This window comes from Grus americana, chromosome 11 (genome assembly GCF_028858705.1).
Source record: "Grus americana isolate bGruAme1 chromosome 11, bGruAme1.mat, whole genome shotgun sequence".
Lineage (NCBI taxonomy): Eukaryota > Metazoa > Chordata > Aves > Gruiformes > Gruidae > Grus > Grus americana.
In genome coordinates, this window is record NC_072862.1 from 12,213,909 (window position 1) to 12,233,769 (window position 19,861).

The following is a 19,861-nucleotide window of genomic DNA, read 5'->3' on the forward strand; positions in this document are numbered from 1 at the left end:
TAGAATCATTTAGGTTGGAAGAGACCTTTAAGATCATCGAGTCAGCTGCAGTCCATGGGAATATGCCTGTCCACCCTCCCACAGGGGACCATGGAGGAGGTGGACCTGCAAGGTGACCTCCCGTTTAAGCGCAGATAGTCTGGCTGGCTGAGTTACTGATGCTCTGCACTGCTCAGAGCCAGACTTCTCTCAGAGCTCCTGTCTTGTAATGTTAGCACTGCTGAAAATGTTAAAGAACAGTCTGACTGCTACCAAATCTATATATTGATGGCAGCTAGCTCCTGTACTTTGTAAGCAGTTGCTGTATTTCCAGCTCTACCCTTTTCAGTGTAGCTAAAATAATCCAGAGAAAGACCCATGAGCCTGACCTTCTCTGAAGTTTGCTTTCAGTGAGGAGGGGGGAGAGAAAAAGCTAATTCTTTTCTACAGATGTTCTCAGCAATACTGTGATTTCAGCAAAGCCAGAGAGAATTTAAATGCCTCTCTTAGCTGAGGAAGAAAGCACAGTCATATGCCTTCCCCAAACTTTCTTTCCAACTAACAGTGCAGCCAGTGTCACTGAAAAAAAATGAAGCAAATAGTAGGGTTGGTTTTTTTTTTGGCTGTTATTTCTGTGGTTAAAGCTACAGCTAAAAGCAGCAGTAGCAGGTTACAGCAGAAACTGAATATGCTACTGTGCAGAGGTGCAATTCAGTGAACTGGGCAGTCTTAAAAAGAAATCGTTTTTCAAACTTCAGAAATTAATTTGAACAAAACATAATTATCTCTTTCAATGGGGGCGTGTTCAGAAAACACCAGCCGGACACAGTACAAGGTAGCTCAGGTGTACGTTGCACTGTTTAAAACCCGAAGCACTGAGAACTGCACTGAAGCTTGCTCTGTTTTACTTCCATTTGGCATCCTGGAGCTAATGGAGTGGAGGAGCGTGAACAAAGTGCTTCAGTCAGCCTCTCTGTGCCTTATGTCCTGAAATGCCCCTGCCCAACAATTCAGTACTGCAGTCCTCCAGCCCTTCAGAGGGTTCTCCCAAACATGAGATGGGGATGTAAAGCCACCCCCAGCCTCCTGGTTTTATCAAAGCAAGACTAGAAATACCTAATAACTAATGAGGAAATAAAAAAGTGCTGCTCAAATTGCAGGGGTGGCAGAGAAGGACATGCTCTGAATGAAATATAAATCAGTACTGCAACATGGCCCTCCTCCAAGCTTGCATGGTGTGTGGAGGCTGAGGCCCCCCATTCAGAACTCCCCTTTGCACCACGAAGCTGGTGAGATCCAGTGGCTGCTGCTGTGCATCAGCCCTGTGCTGAAGGAGGATCAAATCCCTCCGGGCCGAAAGCACCAAGCTCGTGTTGCTTTTTAATGATGTCCACAGACCATGTGGGAAAGCTTCCTCCTGCCCAGCAAAGCAGCTGTAACTGAGCGGTAAGATAATCAATGAGAGAGAACCATGATTATACATTATCTAGATATATGGCTGGCCCAGAATATAAACTCTGGCTTCATGCAAGGAAAAGATTAGGAATTGGGGAAAAAATGTAATAAAGCTGTGTTATTCTGACAGTTAATTCTCATCCGCACTGCAGTGCCGTATATGTGGCTTTACTGTCCTCTCCTATTCGGCTCTCTTAGCTATATTTCCTCTGGTAGTTGGTTTGTAGCCAACCAAACTATTCCTGCAGAGCCCGACAGAGATTCACGGTGCTAAACCAGCCAGCCATGCAGTCAAGACCAATGCTGGCTTTCCAGGACCTCCTCTCAAGATTTCCAAAGCTTGACAAAGTGGGCATGAGTCCATGGATCTCGTGAGCCACTGTTTGACTACACAGGAATTTATAGTTATGTGGTTGCTACAGCTTTCGCTGAAGAAGGGATATACTTTACTAGTTAATATTTTCCAATGAAATCTTAACTGGACTGTGCAGAAGCCAAGAAAACAAAACCATTCTCAGCTGAAGACTCTGAAAAGTATTCTGCAATCAGCCAGGACAAGTGCACAGTAAAGAGAAACATAATCCTAAATCCCACCCTTTGTGACCCAGGCTAGGAATGGCAATGAATGACACAAAGCAAAATCTCCTCCTTTTGAACGCAGTGTCTCAAATATCTGTCCTGAGTTCAAAGAAGTCTGATCTGCAACTGCATGTTGACATTTGTGAATGTGACAGTGAAACTTAAAAATTACTATGAGAAGATTATCAAGGAAAAGGTATCAATCAATAGCAACATGAAACCAGTTCATGTGCTTCCTTAATGTGTTAAATAATGGCTGAATAAAGTAAAAATATGTAACAGCTGAGTGAAATATTAGACTGTACAGGAACACATGGCAGTGCTAAAAGTATCAGCTTTTCCTGCACAGAGAAGTGGTGGTATTTCTATATGGACATAGCCAACAAAACTTTCCATCCACTCCAGCTTTTGAAACAATTAATCTCATGGAAACCAGAGCAGGAAATCCTGCTGGGGAACCAAATGCTATAAAAACAGTACTTTGGTGAAAGATCCAGCGGCAGTGAAAGCAAATGCACCTGACTTTCTGGGCTGCAGACAGAGAAAGCTCCCTTTAGTTGCAGTGACAGATGTGAATACCTCTGTTCTCCTGTATCAAGCCTTTCTTGCCAACTTTAAATCATATTAAGTGCAAAATAGCGGGGGGGGATCTTTCCTTACCTAGCTTCAGAGATCTGCTTTTGTGCAAAAAGTCCTTCTACCCACCTGCCCTCAAGAATATTGGCTGCAAAATCAATCATCAATCTGAAAAAAACCTGAAGAAACCCAATTAGCACAAGCATTTCCCAGGAGATCAGTGTCCAAACCCTCTCCAGATGCAGAAGTTGCCATTTCTGACAGTACAGGAGTTGGTACCAATTCAGCTTCTGAATTACCTGGTTCCCAGGACCCCTACACACGTCTGGGTAGAGGCGAGTGCCAGAACGGTACTCTGAGAGCAGAATGAACCTGACAGCCAGGGAGGTATTGAGAAAGTGGGAAAGGCAATATCATGTCCCAGTTTTGGTGGCTGACTCCAGAGGGGTGGTAACAACGGGGAAATGTTCAAAATGTGATTGTCCAGACTCATACAATCAACTAAAATCAGCCTATTTGCTGACTTCAGGGAGGGCAGAAAGGTACATCTGACCATGAGATGCTCTCGTATCACTGTCCCCCCATTCGGGACCCAAGGGCAGATTTGCAAGGATTCAGCCCTACCATACAGAGGGGAAGGAGAAGCGAGACCCTGCGTAGATTTGGTGAAGAGAGGGAGAGAGGGGACAGCAGCGAGCGACTCGGCTTGGAAGGTGGGAGAGAGGACCGGAGCAGGGAAAGCAAGATATCCAGGAGACAGACTGTAACAGGAGGCAATGAAACGGGCTGTGATTTTACCACTTGTTTCATACTGGCTCTCAGGACAGCCCTGCCTGACACCAGAAAGCACATCCAAGACATGACAAGCTTCAAGTCCAACACATGTCGGTGGTAGGATTTCTTTTACAAAAAGGAGAAAAACCTCTACCATAACCCAGTAAGTAGTAAGAACAACATTCAATAACGCATCTCCTTAATCTTGGTCATAGAACAGCTGAAACGTTTTTGCTGAAAGTTAAAGCAAATTAATCAGCACGAAGCAGACAACCTCTGGTTGGAAAGTTTCAGCCCAAATAGTTGCAATTTGGCAAAACTATAAGCAGCTGAAATGAATTATTGTTGCTGGAAGCACTAGTCTATTTTAACAATAGGTGGTGTACCTGCATCACTTACCATAAGCACAAAATCTGGTATTGCGATGACAAAGACAGAAATGAAGGCTGATACCGTTAATCACTAACACCTAAAGCTTTGTAAGGAAGTCAAGGAAAGCAGCTTTTTCCTTGGAATTGAGAGGTGGTAATTTCACCCCCTCTTGCAGAGGAAACACTGGTTGCTGAATTTAAATTTTCACAGATCAAAAAAAAGCCCTCCAGGTGGTTTCTAATCCATGCAGTCAACTGAACCTATGAATTTGGAGACCCCCTAGATAGACAGCATCTCATTTTCCAAGCCTTTTTGAAAAGCTTAATAAAGATGAAATGAGCAGCATTTTTATTACCCATTCCAAGACAGAAGCCAGGAGTGGAAACATCAGGGGACACCGCTGGGTCTATAGACAGGTATTGTGGCTTCTCTGCATTAGAAGCTTGAGGATGAAGGCGTGGGTATAGTTTGTATAAAGACGTAGGCAGAGCTGTGTAGGGGACTGAGGTTAGAGAAGGAGATGATGGAAAGCAGTGGTGCGCAGAAGGAGCACACAGTGGGTGCACCAGCCTACAAGTTGGATTGGGAGTTGAGTAAAAAGAGATTAGTATAATGACAGCATCCTGGGTTTTGAATTTAAATTCCTCAACCAGATTCTAGAGGAATATTGTAGCTATTACCTAAGCAAGACAGGTGAATCGTCAAAGCAAGTTCAAACACGAAGAGCCCTGAAGACTCACTGGGATGGGAGTTTGCAGGGCGATACCCTTTGGCATCAGACATCAAAACAATGTGTAAAAGAGTCCACCCAAGCATCTTATCAAAGTAAGAGCAGTCCCCCAGAGCCACACTCACTGGCAAGCTCTGTTCCCAGTTTACCATCGTGCACGAGTCCTGCGTAAAACCAAAAGGGAAGCAGCTGTGAACGCAGAGCTCTGCTCCCACGTTCAGCAGAACTTCCCAAAGCCAGCGCAGGCAGGAGGAAAGCCCACTGGCCCAGGGGTGTCAGCAGTTCCCCCCACACTTCAGCTTTGCAAAAGCGGTACTCAGTGCTTCATGGCGTGCTCCAAAAGGGTTTTAGTGATGCCACTATGATAACACTTGATTCAGAAGAGGCCATGTTGCCAGACAAATTAATGCCATGGGGAACATGATGCATTTATGGCTCTTTATGGCAAAAAGTACGCAGCCAAGCATAGAATGAATCTGGAAAGCTTTGTAGGAGCCCCATAAACGCTTCTGTGTGCTGATGAGGTGAGAACATGGAGTTCTGTGCCCTACCACAGGTTCCTTTCCATTTAACTCACTCTTTAACCAATTACATATTCACTCCCATTTTAAACCCTCTGTTGCACATTTGGCTCTTGTAACATGGACTTCTAACCCACACTATCCTCTTCAAACATGAAAGCCATAACTCCACAACAACTGAACATGGACAAATTAGAAAGCAGAGCGAGCCATTACTAGAAAGGCATGAGACAGACTTTTCTCACCAATCCTTGCATCAAGGTGAAGTGACTCGACTGTGATGGAAGAATGAGTCAGTGGCAGAGCAGAGCAGAGGATTGAGGTGACTTAATTCCTAGCAGTTTACTCCAAAAAGTTACTCTGTGCTCCCTCCTAATCCCCATCTAGAGAACCTTCTCTGTGAGACATCCAGGTTTATTATCAAACCAGTCTCCCTCTCCCACCTCCCGGGAAGGCTAGTGGTGCAGCAGAGCCATGTGCTCAGTGCTGAAGCCTCTGAAGTCTCTGAGGATGAGCAGATATCACTTATTTGAGGGTGTTTGTTGGCAGGTGATCCCTGCCTGTCCTGCACCCTCTTAGGGCAGCAGCGGTCACACGTTGCAGGAAGACAAATGGTTTCAAACACACGCTCCAAAAAGCACCCCATGTTGTGACAGAGGAACCCTCCAAAATGAAACCCTCGGGGAAACCCCTGCGCTGCAAGCTTGCACACTGCCATCAAAAGCAGCCTGCTCTTGGCTTGTACTGAACACCCATCCCATGTGAGTATCATGGACCTGGAGGGTTTTTCTGGCAGTTTTACTGACCTGCAGAATTGCCCGGAAGGTGTGAGGAGTCCTCCTGCAGCGCCGTGCGTGGATGGGAAGGGATGCGGGGCTGCCTGGAGCAGCCAGGCAAGCTGCAGTCGCTGTCTCCAGGATGTTTTCAGAAGACAGCAGGTTTTGCTCTGAAGGAAAAGGAGACAAAGAGAGTTGCAGAGAAGTCAGGCATCTGCCTGAACCTACACAGGCACCTACACAGGCACGTGAGGGTAACGCTGATCTCCATCTCTCTGAGGTGAATGGAAAACGTTCAGCCTTCTACTAAATTCTCTTTATTTGCAGATTTATTTTATTTATTGAGGGTCTCTCACAGTTCAAGAGTATACAGAAGAGTTAATTTAATTTACTACGAAGTGCCACACTATGGTATGAAGTGTTTCATACACAGGCAGGATTAAAAGGTTTCACTGAATTGAAAAGCTGAGTTATATCTGATTACATTCAAAGGGGCCAGAAAACAGAAGAATGAGAGGAAAATAATTTTCCATAGGTGAAAGGAGATGGAAGTTAATGATCTCTCATGGCTAACTTACAGCCTCTTATGCTTTCTGGGTTTTAATGTTAAATCAGCTAGACTCCTGACAACTTATCTCCTGCAAGGTACCTCCAACTACTAATCCAATTTTTTTTTTGTTCCATTCGAGTTCTTTTACTTACACATCTCAGAGTGTAAGTTCACTTTAAGTTCACTTCCAGAGTAAAGGGTAAACCTGTTACTTTGCTTCAACTTGCCCCAGGAAATATTATATTATCAGTGCAGCAAAACAGGAGCACGGGTACGTAGCCTGGGTTTTTATCATTTTATCAGGTTCTCCCTTGTGCACGTGTACAATTCAATCCAAACAAGCTCTCACAGTGGTTTTGTTCAGGCCAGCCTGCTTGGATAAGCATTTCGACATTAGAAATGAAATGTTGCAGAGAAACTAGCTAAATTTCAGGACAATAAGGCATTCTTCCTGGGGAGCATGCCTTCACTATGAGAGCAGGAGGATTTTGCAGAGATGCACCGAGCTTTGTCCCCACGCTGGGAACACTCTAACCCCAAAAGCTGCACTTTCCCAAGCGTGCCCGCTGCAGCAGGAGACCGGGTCCGGTGCAGATCAAACCCAAGTTGTTATATCAGGGAATATCCAAACCTGCTCAGGATGCTGCTGACTGACATAGGGAATAATGCCATTTCTAGTACAAAGACAACCTCTATCTGCGGAGAGGTTATGCTGCTCTTTAAAGAGCAGCCAAGAGCAGAGTGTGCTCTCCGATCCCCCCCCACCGCCCACGAGCAGCAGGACCCTCTCCTGCAGAGCGCCTGCGTGTGTCTGGAGGGACCGAGCCCCCGGCAGCTGTACCGACGCCGCGCTAAGCTGCCAAGTCTGTTCAGATCCACAAAGGCGCCACGTACTCCCGAAAACATCCCCTGCGTGTGCCTGTAATTTTGTCTAGATTCACCCTTGAACCTCGTGGGCATTGTAGGCTCCCCCTGTCACCCCTCCAAAATGCAGTGCAGACAACCCCCCTCTTGGTTTCATTTAAGGGAAGGAATATATCTAAAAGCCCTAATACAGAAGAGCACACTTCCCTCTTTGTGCATGGGGAGCATCAACTGGAAAGAAGCCAAGCAATTACCAAGCTCTAGAAGAAAAAAACAGCAAACTAGTTATCCTGAAGAATTACAAACCAAGGCTGAAAAAGATTTAAATAAATAAAAAAAAAATCCAAAAAGGAGCAACACAGCTATGACAAAGCACCCAGCGCTTGGGAGAAAAAGCGTTTACCCCCCAGCAGTGCCGCTCTGCCGGGAGCCTCTCCCAGCCGCCCCCTCGTCAGCGCCGCGGCCATAACGAATTTCCCTAAATGTCCCACGTAACGCATGCCGTCCTGCCGATCACAGCAAACTCAGAGGAACCGCATCTGAGGAATGTATGGCTGAAATCAGTCAGATGTAAATCATCAGTGGGGGGACGTTTCTCTGGAGGTCGTTAATCTGCTGATTACAAAGCCTGCTGACTGCCAGCCACGTCGGGCCGACTGGCCTGGCTCTCGCAGAGCACTTTCCGTTGGCTTTTGACCCACTTGAACATTTACACAACCGAAATATTTCTAGTATTTATTTCACAATGCGCTGGTGAATCCCAGGAAGCGTGCACTGGCCTCGTCTGGGTTGTATTCTCCCTGCTGCCGTTGCAGAGAAAGGGACGGCTCCCTGCAGCGACCGGTTTGGTGCGCAGATCCTCCATCCCAGCTTGAGCAATCCGTACGAGCAGGCCCTGGTTTTCTCAAGTATATCCGCTACTCAAGCTGACCTTACACTTTTGCTGGCATTTTGCTTTTTGGCTGCTTTCCTCCCTCTCTGTGCTTGTTACAAGGAGTTCACGGACAGAGCAGGCTATTGCACAGCCTTCGGGCTGTGATTGACCATGTAAGATCACAAGACCTTTTTGTTATAACCCCTATAAGTGGGGGAAAGGCATGGCTTTGAAGAATTTTTTTTTTTTTTCTTTTTTCTTGAGAACATCAAATCTTCTGGATCAGACAGGCCTTGCCCAGGGCATTGTTCCTAGAAAAAGGATTGTTTTAGCTTTAACCTCAAACTGTACCCTGAGCAGTAACGGGCCGTGGGCGCAGATGGATATGAATTCCTCCGGCTGAGTTTTTTGCTGGCCAGATGCAAGTCGGCTCCAGGCCAGAGGCCGTCGGGCTGTGTGAGTGTGGTGCTGAGCCTGGTGCTGAGCCTGGTGCTGAGGGTCGGAGCCCTCCGCACACAAGCGTGGGGGTGGAAGTCGACTCCCCCCGCTCCATCCGAGGCTCTCTCGGCGTGGAAGGGTGCCAACATCTGGACGGGGCACGTCTGCTCCATACAACCTGCATGCTAAAACGCAGCTCGGCCTCTGTCTGGCCCGATCTGACGCTGGCAGGAGGGTCACGCCTGCATTACGCATTTTTATACATTTTTTTTTCTTTTAATTTAAATGCAGATCTCTTGCAATTTTACTCGCAAACACTTGGCTACCAAGTGAGTTGTGATTTCCAGTGAGTAACTTGCAACACCATCCATTCAAGGGAAACACCAAAAAATAAATCAGCAAAATTTGCAGGGTCGCTTGCAGCATCTGCCACATGATGCCGGCTGCAGAGGAGGTGGCTCGCTCCTTTGTCACCGTGCCTTGATGCCAGGGATCTAACAAGGCAGCTGAGAATCTCCAAATGCTGCGTGAAACAGGGTTTCATTAAAATAAAATAAACCAAGCACATTGCATGTATTGATTTGTAATTCTCACCAGTGGTTGTTTTCATAAAGTAATTGCAGATGCTTGTTCTTGTTGCTTGCAAGAAGAGCAGTCAAATCTTAGTCTGTCTTGCTTAACAGCCTCTGCATCAAAGACCTCATGAGAGGTTTGGGCACTTTAAAAGGATCAGCAATTATCTGTGGTGCTGGCTTTGCATTTACTTTCCTTGCATATTCATGCCAGCAATATTTTAGCATGCATATAACAGGAGGAAGCAAAGACTGACAGTGGGGGATACAGCTGAAGAGAAGCAGATGTCTTTTAAATTCAGAACACATACAGCACAGAAAAACTGAGTGATCAAACACAAACTAGAAGTGTAAACCATAAAAACTGGATTTTATACTTAAAACTAAGCACTGCAGAAAGAACAAAGAGCCTAAAAGTGGTGCAAAACAAACTTATTTAAAAGAAACTCTTCACTTTGAACACCCTAGTGCATTGCCAAATAGCACAGGTAAGGAATTTCCATAAATTTAGTTTTATGTCGACCATGTCCCTTTAATTATTATTTTTTGGCCAGCACATAGGACACCTCCAGGCCAAAACACAAGTGATGTTGACAGTACAACTGTTCTTCCCTTTGGGAATGAAAGTTTTCTGATTGTTATATAAACATATTTTGACCTATTCTTTTAGAGATTCATCAGATTAGCAATTATACTATTAACAGTGAGTCAGAGAACATTTTGCTGACGTTTTAAAACATGCAACTTAAGGTCAGAACCTACTAAACTTCACCAGGCAAGCAGAGCTGATGTGAAACAGCCTTATTCACTCCAGCGGGATTGCTCTAACGAGCAAGGGTTTGCAGCATGTGATCTTAAATTGTGAGCTATATAGAGCCGCTTTGTTTTAATTGCAAGGCACTGGGCACATCCAGGCAAGAGCAAAACATAAGGATAAAAGAGTAAGTCTAGAGAAACAGCAGATAATTATAAAATGAAAAAGAACCAAGGGTGGAGGGTTTCTCTTTTTCCTGGTTAATCTGGGAAACTTATTCGACTGAGGCAGCAACCAGTGGTCATTAGAAAAGTGCTGTGACACGCAGGCAGTAAAAAAAGCTCAAATCCAGGCTTTTACAATAATCACAGACCTGAAGACAGACATTCAGCTTCTCTTGGAGCAGCTCTCTCCTAAAAGCAGACCTGAAACGTAACCCACACGCCAGAGGCTATCTTTGGTACAGAAGCCCTTCTGGATAAACCAACGCGACGAGGTTCTTGGCAGTGGAGCGGAGTTACTTATAACTCTGATTTGGCTTTCGCGCAACGCAGATGATGCCACAGAAAGAGGCAGGCTGGTGGGACTCAGCTGCTTCATTTTGCTGCAACTCAGTAGTTTATGAAATTTTGATCCATACGGATTAGACAACTGCCTCCTCTCCCACACTTTAATTTTACTTGTGTTTTGGAGAAAGATTAAAAAAAAAAAAAAGGAAATAAAACTCAGATTAAAACACAGCTTCTGTTTTGTGCATGTGCCCATCGGCCCAAATCACACAAAATGGTTGGATTTACCTGGGTTTGACAGCATACCAGAATATCAGCTTTCATTTTTCTCCAAAAGCCTGTGAATTCCCTGGCTGCTCGCGTGGCCTGGCTGCTGGCTGTGTGGCAGAACCACACAGGTTTTACACAGTTTCGCTTTTTGCCTGGGTACATTGCTATTAAAGCTGTTTCCCCTGCCAAAACCGCAAAATATGAGGCAAAGAGGAAAAAAACTCCAAGGCTGTCAGTGAAACTGTTCTTGAATAAGGTGACATAAGCCTCGCCTACAGAAGATTAAGCTTAATCTCTGAAAGGGACAGCAGAAAGGCTGGTAGACTTCAAAATGAGCTACAGCAGCTGTGTTTTGGTTGGCCAACAACTGCTCTCTGCTTTGGCTGCGGCTGGCTCGGCTCATGCGAACAAGGCAGATTATTAAAATACAGCGTTCAGCAATCCCATCCTTGAAGCACTTGACAGAGCAGCCTTCTCCTTTGTATTTCACTGCTTCGGCTGAACGCGGTAACAAAGCAAAGCGGAGTGATAATGCGATGGGCCCGTGACAACAGAGTCAACAATAATTGTATGGTGCTTAGTTCAAAGCAAACGATACCGTTTACTGGCTTAAAGCGAGTCTTTTTGTTTCAAAAATGCCTTTTGGGTAGGGAAATGCATGGCCTTCTGTCTGTCTGGTTTAACTGCTGGGTTTAATTGGCCTTATTTGAGAGCATAATAGATAAATCAGCAAGACATGGCAGAAGTCAGAATAAATCAAGCTAAAAAGCTTTTCATAACTTACTAGTCACCACAGAAGGAGAGAAACTGCCCATTTTCCACAGTAATAAGCTATGCTACCAACCTGAAGAGTGGCTTAAAATAATTAACAGGACCAAAAAAGAAAGGGTGTGTATATGAGTGGATCTGCAGAGCCACTCCACCCAGTAGAATGGGAAAAAATTAACTGGGTGGACCTGCATTCCCGTGGCAGCTCAGAACAACTGCGCTTTATATTTCTGTGCCTGGAGATATACATTTCTTGCACATGATCACAAGTGACGAGGAAAAAGGAGAGCCTGAAAAGCAAAGACAAAACAAAGCACTCGAGAAAAAAATGGAAATAATTTGTACGACAAGATAAAGAGCAACTCACTGTGTGTTTTCAGGAGTGCTGGTTTTCATCTTTGCAGTAATTATATCGTTTATTAGGTGGTGTTTCCTGAATGATATTTAGAGCTATTGTGGGAGGATGTCATAACATCCATGTTTATTAGATAACTTTTGGGGCCTTGCTGTGGGAGACTGTAAGAGGAAAGAATGAGAGAGATAAATTGTCTAAGAAAGATCAAGTGCTCTGTTTGAATACGAAGGGCAGAACGCATTTAGCGGAGACAGGGGAAATAACCACGCAGTGCCCTTTTTCCTGCAGACGTAGGATGTCTGGTATTCAGCTCTAACCTGGTATCTAGGACATCCTCTTACTGACAAGAATCAGGAAAAAAGGGATGCAAGCCCCCCACCCCCTCCCCGGGTCCTGCTGGGAAGGAAGGAGCTCAAAGAAGAGATGCAGGTGCAGAAAGGCTGGGAGATCTGGAACAGGAGAAGACTGGAAGGAACCCTGGGGGGCAGAAAGGCTTGTGCCGCACACAAGAAAAGCACGCAGTGCTGTTAAGTTATACTTGTTACAGAGGAATTGCTCAAAATTAGTTTCCTTCCCATGGAAGGGTTTCAGGATGACTCTGCTCTGGGGTCTGGACATCTGAGGCTGATCGATAACCCTGCTGTTGATGGCAGCCTGGGAACCACGGGGCTCTGTGCCACCAGTCTGGCACAGGGACGTGAGGTTAAGGTCAGATAAAAAAAGTGAGCTGGGCTCTGACGTAGGTTCAGACAACGTGCTGTACCATATTAGAGCTTTGTTAGTCCAGGTCTGGTCACCATCACCTCTTTGTTGATAAGTTTGTTTCCTCAGGAAAGTCTGAGATGAAAGTTAGCACCATTCACTCCACCTTCATGACCAAGATATGGAATTAATACTTAAAAAAACCCAACCAACCAACCAAAAAATCGAACTGTAGTTTTTGTTTGGAAATATATATTAAAAAAAACATTATATCAGTTGTACAGAGAGAAACATTCAAAATATTCAATTTTGATTTCTGGAGTCAAATCAACTTGATTTCCTCTCTCTCAATAGGATGTCCCTTTGGTATTTGATATCGTTTCTGTATTTTGAAATGCCAATTTTGTCGTTCTTGTTAGTGAAAAAAAGATGTTAAGAATCTTCCCAGAGTGCCCTCAAGAATAAATGTTACATTCATTCATTTCCTAAAATCTGTCATCTTGGCTGCACAACGTTACTTGAGGCGACACTACTGCAAGTTTGTTGTGGGGGCCACTCCAGGTCTCCTTTCAACCTGCATCTCTGCGCAGAGCTGCAAACATCACTGCTGTCGGCTTTGCCAGCAGATCTCAAACAAGCAACGTCAGCCACTGATCACTTGGCAGAAGCAGGATCACCTCGGTGGGCCTCGGGGAGGAACAGAGGGAATTAAATCTAAATGCCCAACAGCGCATAAAGAACAGAGGTACCAATTTGACAGTGGGCTCGTCTGATCCCAAGGGCTTGTGCATTTTCATCTCTTCCTCCACTGTGCTCTGTGTTTCTCTTCAATGTTGTATGCACTGTTACTGTCTGATTCAAGCAGAGCGGACTTGGTGAGAAGAGTAGAGACTTCATGGACCCCTGTCCCCTGGAAGTTGAGTCTGTAGGTCAGAGAGTGGGAGCAGGGGGCATGATACACCAGCGCACTTGGGATGCTTGGGAGGATAAACACTGCACATAACTATGTCTTTAATGTGAAATTGCTCTTCATAGTCGTGCCAGGTTTATGGAGCTGGGAAGCTTTTTCCTTTTCTAAAAAGTAAGCTTTATGGATCAGCAACAAAATGGTAAGGTGTGGCTTCAATGTGAGGCTTTTATTTACAGCAGTGATGGAGCAGAGAAAGAAAAACTTGCATTTTAGCTCCTCAGAGTTTGGAGTGACTGCAGTTAGAAATATCACCTTTTGACTTGTTGAAAGAGCACATTTGATCTGGGAATTGCTCATACAAGAAAAACCAATATGGACTGGTATAATTTGTTATTTACACAAAGTCGTTCTACTCTTGAACTGCTAAAGGCTTTACACCTTTCAGTAACAGACATTTTTCAAATAGATTGTACTGAAGACTCTAAACCCCACACAGCTCTTCCGTCCTGCCTGACTGCTAGTTAAGGCTTTAGTTTCAAGTAGGAGGTAAAGCAGCCAAGTGAATGAGGCAGAACTCTGCAAGGAAGAGGCCGAACGTTGGCACTGGTGACATTAACTCCTAGTTGGGAAAAGGTTTGTGCTCCACATGAGAGGTCTGTGAATAGCTGTCGAGCTCTTCTGTCAAGGTGGGGTTTTCCATGGCAGCATCGTGTCCTGTCCCGAAGAGTCACACTGGGCAGAGCAAAAGAGAATAGTGGCAAGCTCTGCTCTGCAGAAGCATTTTAAAGCTGAAGGCAACTGGCATGACCATGCAGCTTTGTTCAGCTGGAGAGAAGAAATTGCTCTTTGCTTTTTGCACGCTGGGTTTGTTCTGCACTGCTGCTAAGCTGGGGGGGGGACGGTTGTTTATTTTTTGTTGCCTTTTTTTAACTCTGTCATCCATATCTAGAGTAAAACTAGCAAATTCATTTTAGAAGATGAATGCAAAGGAAAGCAGTCGTCTAAGCTGTCTCTGTCTTAATGCAGAATTTGATTATTTCCTTTTCTTTCATCACCATCTTCTGTCTGCTTATAGCTACTCAGGTTTACCATTTTCAATGTCCCTGATTAACGCTTTCTGCTGGCATAATGCCTTCTGTCTTATCACCACATTGTCTTCCGTATCTGATCTGCCAGAACAAGGGTGGCATCCCAGTAGTGCAGCCGTATGGGCTCCAGCCCTTTCACTGCAGCGCAGAAGTGTGGCTCTCTGAAACTGCAAGAGTCATTTGGTCTGGGATGTTTCGGTTTTGAGATGGAAAACTGCACGTGCAGATCAGAAGTCTCTTGGAGCAACACTTCCATAATTAAAATGAGACTGGTGGTGACAGTTTCCATTATGGTAAAGCAGATGAGTTCTTATAACTCCTTTTGTCGAAATTAAACTCTTCTGCTTGGCCCAGAAAGATAATTCCTCTGTTTGAAATGTAGATCTGATATTTTGCTATTCAATTAAATTTTTTTGCCTTCTTGGCTAGAGTGCAATTGTTACTCAGTTTCCTAAATGTGGCACTATGAAGGAGGAGGGACTTGTTCGCTGCTCTTCTCCCCGAGGCTGTATTTAGGATCTGCGAAAATCAACCTGAGTATCTCATGGTGCAGCCCTCTTGTATTTGCTGTGCCACCTCCCCTCTAAATACAGTCCCTTCATTAAAATAAGCCTATTAACCTCCACCAGTTCACTGTCACCTCCATGACCTTGGGAGGTCAGAGTCCTCTTTGATAACATCGCTCCTGTTTGTTTTCAGCTGGTTTCTCACATGCTCCTAAGAGTGACCCCAAACAGCAGAACATGGGAACATATACATGCCCATCACCCAAAAAAGTGCACAAGGTTTCATTTTAGGTCAATCAGCCTTGAAAGCATCCTTTTAAGAAGAGACCTTACCTTGGTAGATGAGGAGGAGTCTCTGGACTCTGAGCATAAGTGTCTTTCTGATTCAATTCCTTCACTACCTGCTCCAGGGTACATTTCCCTAGGGAGATTTCCTACAGTTAGGAGGTGATTCTATATGTAGCACCATCTTACCTTACCATGCACAATATTTAACCAGTGTTGAGCAATTAAGTGTGTCAAGGATGCCAAAGCTTGGAGCAGTGCAGAATTTCAGGGGAGACATTTCAAACTGGAGGTACAGCAGGAATGAGGGATTAGTTACTAAATCAAGACGGAAAAGAGTGATTTGGAAACTTTACCCCTTCCCATAACTACTGATTCAGCGAAGTGGGTTTTTTTTCTGCACTGCAGTCATAGCCAGCAGCATATACAGAATAAGGATTGAAATATTTTGAAGTGCTGTCACAGTGTGAATGATTTTCTTTAGAGCATAAAATCAGACTGCAAAGTTATTTTCTGTCTGCAGCGACACAAGAATATGAATGTGATCATATCTGGCCCTGGGCATACAGGAGAGCAGAACTGGCCCTAACCAGATTCTCTTTTTTATTCAGAGTCCTTCTAAGAAATATCAAGTCCAAAAGAAATTCAGAATCTGGCTAGATGTCTCATAAGAGGAACAGGATTTCTGCATAGCTGAAACAGCATGACTTTGATTATTTGAAAACGCGTGATTTAATCATTTCATTATGCATACCTTTTCTCAGCAGGCGCCACAGCCTAAAACAGACAGAGACAAGCATTAGATAAAACAACATGCTTTCCAGCTAAAGAGATTGGAATCAAAGAGTTTAATCTTGCAAGGCACTGATATCCTCGGTGCCTTTAGACTTGGCTGCAAACAGCAGGTGTGCAGCATACTGCCGAACCGAGCCTCAGCAGAGTCCCCTGCTCAGAAGTGACATCCTGTGGGATGACCCTGCTTTCTCCCTTCCATAGCACATCTGTCCATGTTCCACCCTCCCCCCCGCTTCTTCCTCACACCCGTCACGTGCAGAGTGCTGTCAGTGTCCTGACATCCACTGCCAATTCACATTGCTCTGACCACCCCCACCTCCCTGCCACGCATCCATCCAACATCTGTCCAGGCTGTGAAATCATTACAAAAGAGACTTGGATCTCAGATCTATCCATGAAGGACCTAAGCAGCTTTTTGCACCGTATAGTCAATAAATATCCTCAGCAGAGCGTTCTTGTCATGAGTCACAGAGAGCTACTCAGTAACAAAGCACAACAGAGTACTTCAGCTAGCAGCAGGCAGTCCATCATGTGTGGTTAGCATGCAGCCGCTCCATTTTTCCTGCACAGAATACCTGGTACGCCCCTCTCTACAATGCCAGATCCTTTTCCTCCAGTAGCGAGCGGAAACAACCAGGGCCAACGCTCTGCCTTAACCCACGAGCAAAGTCTGCACTGTGCTTCTCCCTTGGTACAGCAAAGAGCAGTTTGGCTTTGCTGTCTTTGCAGCAAGATGCGTGCTGCACAGCAGCCCAACACAGGCACGCTTGTAATGCTGTATTATTTAGTAGAGGGGGAACAGCGTCCTGAAGAGCCTGCTTTGATTGCAGAACAGAGCCTGCGTTCATATCCCAGCTCTCCAATTGTCCACTTGTTTTGGCAGACAGCTGAACCAAATGACCTCTATTTCTAATGAAAATAAAAGAACGTGTACCGAAATCCCCTGGGGAGAAGCCCCCAAACGTGAGCTCATGGCATAGGCTGGTTTGCAGTGCTGGAAATGCAGGACATTGCGGTTAGCTGTTGGGGTGGACTGACAGCCACGCACCAGTTGCGTCCATCGTCCAAACTGGATGGGAGGCGAGTTGTCTGCATTAGTGAGGCACTAAACGCCAAGCTCAGGGCTCATCTCTTAGCCTGGGCTCAGTGCTAAGTTCAGGAGGCCATTAGGCTCTGGACTGGAGCCAGCCCTGGCCCAGTTGGCACCAGTGCCAGCAGAGGCTGTGTCAGTAACCAGTCCCTGCCTCTTCTCCAGTGCAAATGGGACTTCCGTGACAGGACCAGCACAAAGTTGGTTGGCAAAAGGCTGCTAGATAATGTCCCCGTCCCACGGCGGGAGGAAGTAGGTGAGGAGCAGCTGCCAAGGCCAGCTTTGTCCGTTCACCCTCAATCCCAGCTTCATACCCAGGCTAGCACCCGTCACTCGTAAGCTATTCTCTGCTCCCCAGGGAACTGGGTTTTTGAAGGGTTTGGCACAAGCCTTGTAAGATCAGGAAGGCCGGCCAGGTTTGCCTGAAATCTTCTCTGCAGAGGACACCTGGGGTATCCCTACTGAACAGTCCATGCTAATGTGCTTCAATCAACCTGCAGGAACCCCCCATAAGAAAAAACAGGGACTGCAAACTCAGCATCTTTACCATGACCCTCTGGAGGTAAGAGAACCAGAGCAATGGGAATAACGACACAGTCCTCTCTCCAGTAGAAAGGAGGCTGAGCACACCACCAAGTTTCCTACGGACCTAAACTGCATTCACCCAGTGACCCGAGGAGGCAAAGCTCAGTCCCGGGTCCTAAAATGTAGTCTCATGGCCAATTAAATGCTGTTCAAAGGGCAGCAGAGCATCAGAGAGCGCTTTGATCTCAGACATGCCAGCCAGATGTGTAATATCTACTCAGGTGTTTGCGCAGGTATCAGTAACAGTCCATGCACATCAGACAGACAGGTTTCTTCCTGGGTTTGCTAACAGAAGCAGCGGTTGCTCACAAATCACAGGGAACAGAAATAATCCCTACCTTTTTAAACATCAAAAACTGTAAAGCTTCACAGCTGCGTGGTTCTGAAATTGAATTGAATGACTTGACTTGCCAAAACCAGAGATCAGAGTTCTAGGTCTTTCATGCCACAGCTGAAAGCATCAATAGCACTCAAAGAAGAGCACAGAGCTGCCTTCAAATACCGGCTGTGACTTTAGAAGCATTATTTGGTCTCATCCTTCAAACACAGTAGCCTGAATTCAAAATGGATGTGGGAGTAAAGAAAACTGATTTTCAACATGAGCATTTTATTATTCAAAGGACTGTTTTTTTTCTTTCTGAAGTTATATCTAAAAGTAGTGAAGGAATCTGGATTTCAATTAGGTTTTGAATTTAAAATAAAACACATTTGAGTTCGTCAGTAGGAGGGCAGCAGCGTGAGTATTTTCTCTGCAAGCAATGCAACAACAATTCAAAAGCAATATCATGCAAGCAGACTTGATGACACAGGGATCCAGGCAAAAAGGCTTTTGGGATGAAGCAGTCAATTCCCAGAAAACGCTCTCCCCATTGATCCAAAAGAATCCCAAGTCTGTTGACTTCTGATGCTGTAGGACCTCATTGCTCAACCAGAATATCTTCCTGCTTAGATACAAATCTCTTGGCTTCATATATTTTCCCAGTACCTGAAATACCCGAGCAGCTCACTGTTAATCATGCATTTATCCTCCTAATGCCCCTTTGAGTTCTGGCGCTGTTACCACCTACCTTTTACCGCAGGGACAACCAAGGTGTAGAGAATCTAAACAACTTGTCAACAACAGCTCTTTTTACTCACTGGTCATTGCGTTATTCACTCAGATTACTACAGATAAACAAAATGTTGTTAACAATTGAATAACTGATTCCAGCATTAAGATGAGAGGTATTTTTCTTGCAAACACAAGGAAGGGGATCAGTCAGCTTTTCACTCACAGTATCTCCTTTGACAGGCTGAGTCGGAGAGCTCAGCAGCACCTAGAGAGGCATGTCTGGTCTCTCGTCATCTGGGGAAACGACATGTGGGGATTCTGACAGCAAAGACTAGGTTTATACATATGTGTGTACATATATATACCTAAAAACAGATCTCCGTAAAACCACCATATGTATATCAACAAATATTTAGGCAGATAAAGATGCAAAAATGTAAAATTCGTCACTACTGTAAAATTAACTATCCTCAAAGCATAACTTTCTCAATGAACACTGGTGTGTCTGTATCCCATCTAATGCTCACCTAAAAAGCAGTGCTGATGATGCAAAAACTCAGGGCCCACTTAAAACGCCGAGTGGAAAACTCGTGGAAGGGCATGATCTGGGTATGCTGGCACCAAACCAGAAACATGCCAAACCCCTGAGCTGTGAGCTTCTGGAACCAAAGCCTTGTATCAATTTTGCTGATATCTGGTCCTTGTATTCATAATACCCCAGGTAAGAAGCTGCATGCAAGCTTCCCTGCACCTTTGCAATGTTTAAAAAGCATGATCCAAATTTTGCATCTTGAGACCGCATCGGCATTGAATGATTAAAAAATAAACAAAAAACCAAACAAACACAACCCCCAAACTTGCTGCCTATTTTACATTCTCAGGCTTCTTTGAATCTGTACAGATGCTACAAACCAGCCAGACAACAGATGCATCAGGAAATTAGCTCGTCTCTTCCAAGAACACGCATTAAAATGAAGAAAGAAATGAAGATCAGGGGACCTGATGCCCTTCAGGGACAACTGCTGGAAGCTTTGCCTCTAGGTGATAAAGGGGGAGGTGGTTGATCCAGGGCAGACGGAGGTAGATAACATTTCTGTACTTGTACAATTCTGTACAACATTAGTCCAGACAGG

General features: G+C 45.0%; 1 protein-coding gene across 1 annotated transcript in view; it reads right to left on the minus strand.

Moving 5' to 3' along the window:
* CHST13 (carbohydrate sulfotransferase 13) overlaps positions 1-19,861 on the minus strand; it is a 64,365-nt gene that overhangs the window by 41,401 nt on the left and 3,103 nt on the right. The window contains exons 2-4 of the mRNA XM_054838629.1: positions 15,962-15,984; positions 15,256-15,343; positions 5,793-5,932 (exon numbers count right to left, since the gene is read on the minus strand). The gene's annotated coding sequence lies outside the window, so the exon portion shown is untranslated. The remainder of the gene's footprint in view (positions 1-5,792; positions 5,933-15,255; positions 15,344-15,961; positions 15,985-19,861) is intronic.